General features: G+C 39.7%; 1 protein-coding gene across 7 annotated transcripts in view; it reads right to left on the bottom strand.

The window, feature by feature from the left end:
* HTT (huntingtin) overlaps positions 1 to 1,696 on the bottom strand; it is a 161,361-nt gene that overhangs the window by 43,126 nt on the left and 116,539 nt on the right. The gene's annotated exons all lie outside the window — the stretch shown is intronic.

Below are 1,696 nucleotides of genomic sequence, written 5' to 3'. Positions count from 1 at the left end.
GCAGGAAATTTCCATTTTGTAATGTTTGATAAAAGGAGCAGAATTCACAATACTGCAAGTTTCTTCACTGCAACTCAAGTAGCTATGGTTTAGTGGAACATGCCTCAGATCAAGAGGAAAATTTGAAGAAACTAACATGTTTTTCCCAAGGGAAAAGGCTGTATCTTCAAGCATTTTGATGTGTTTTTTTTTATTGCAAATGGTCATCAAGAATTCCAGAGCAGTGACCTCTTTAGCGCAAAAGGAATTAGCTAAAAGGAGACTAAATCAACCTTGCAGGTTAGTGTAAAGAGAGGAAACTATTTTTTTTTTTAGGTAAAAACAAGAGATTTGAAGAATAACCTTATGTGAAAAACCAGAATCAAGCGCTTCTTCTAATATGTCCCGATTCAGCGTAGTATAAAATAATGAAGACTACTTTTAGCATGACTACGTAGCACAGTGAGGTTCTAGTCAAAGGCAGGTCTAGCAAAGATACAGAAGCTTGAGGTTTACTACAGTAGATCCTCAGTGATAATATATTTATTGCTGAGTTACCCAGAGGAAATGTAGATAAAGAAATTTCGTAGAACCTGAAAAAAGAATCACTATAAAAATAATGTTTAAGGAGAGAAAAAGACTGGAAAAACCTGGCATTTTGGATTTAATCAAAGCTAGACTGAATCATCTTTGAGAATCCCCAGAATGGAAAAAAGCCTAAAGAGAGAATCATTCTTGTTGAGGCAACAGCAGAAGAATGTAGCTTAAATACCAGACTGCTTGGCATTGTAGAATATCATACAGAACATGTTACCAGGGGATAAATCAATGCCCAAATCTGACTGCAAAAAAATGTTTCAAATAGTAGTCATTGCTGAAATGACCATTTGAAGAAAACCAGGAAAGCAAGTTTTAGGTCCAAAATGAACTGTAAGGAGGACTTTTGATCAACATAATTAGAGCCTGCTAACAATCCTTAGCAAACATGGGAAAGCTGAAACAGTAAACAGTCGGGGAGCCCAACCACTCAAAGGAAAAATGCATCCAAGTTCAAGGACTCTAGTTGTGAAACAATCCAGTTGATTTCAAAGCTGCTTAGCAAACAGTTATTCATACTTCTTGGAAGAAAGTTTTCTAGGCTAAGACAATCTGCTTATACTTTCAGTTTGCCTTGCGTGCACACTGCTGAAATAGATGGAGGCACTTCACTTTAACACAACTTAAGTACTGAAGGTATGGAGAAGTACTCGTGGTTCTACTCTGACAGTTTACATAGCAACTGGTGAGCTAAAAGTATTGCGGAACTAGTTCCACTGCCCAAACTGCAAAGGACTGATAACATAAGTCAGCATCTAGAAAAGGTAACTTGGCAAGACCCACAAAGCCATATATGCTCCCCCCTCCTAAACTGGAACCAAGCTCTGGTAAAACAACAGGAGTTCAATAGGCTTGACCAAAAACTAGAACCTGGTTAAACGCAGTATAAACCCTGGGGAATTATGCAGTTACGCACCTGTGCAATTTTGCACATAAGATACATGACTGCGTATAACTGCATATTTTTGCATAATTTAACCCAGGCAGGCTCTGTGTCTCAACCTCCACAGGGCTCCCAGCACTCTAGCTGGGAGCTCCATGTGGCATGGTGGCACGACACTGGACAGCTGGTAAGTGGAGTGGGGAGCTCCTGCCTGCAGTGGGGGGTATTGGGTGGGGG

This window comes from Alligator sinensis, unplaced genomic scaffold (assembly GCF_000455745.1).
Source record: "Alligator sinensis unplaced genomic scaffold, ASM45574v1 scaffold1094_1, whole genome shotgun sequence".
NCBI classification, from domain to species: Eukaryota; Metazoa; Chordata; order Crocodylia; family Alligatoridae; genus Alligator; species Alligator sinensis.
Note: the sequence above shows the minus strand (reverse complement) of the source record. Positions and strands in the feature narration are given on the sequence as shown.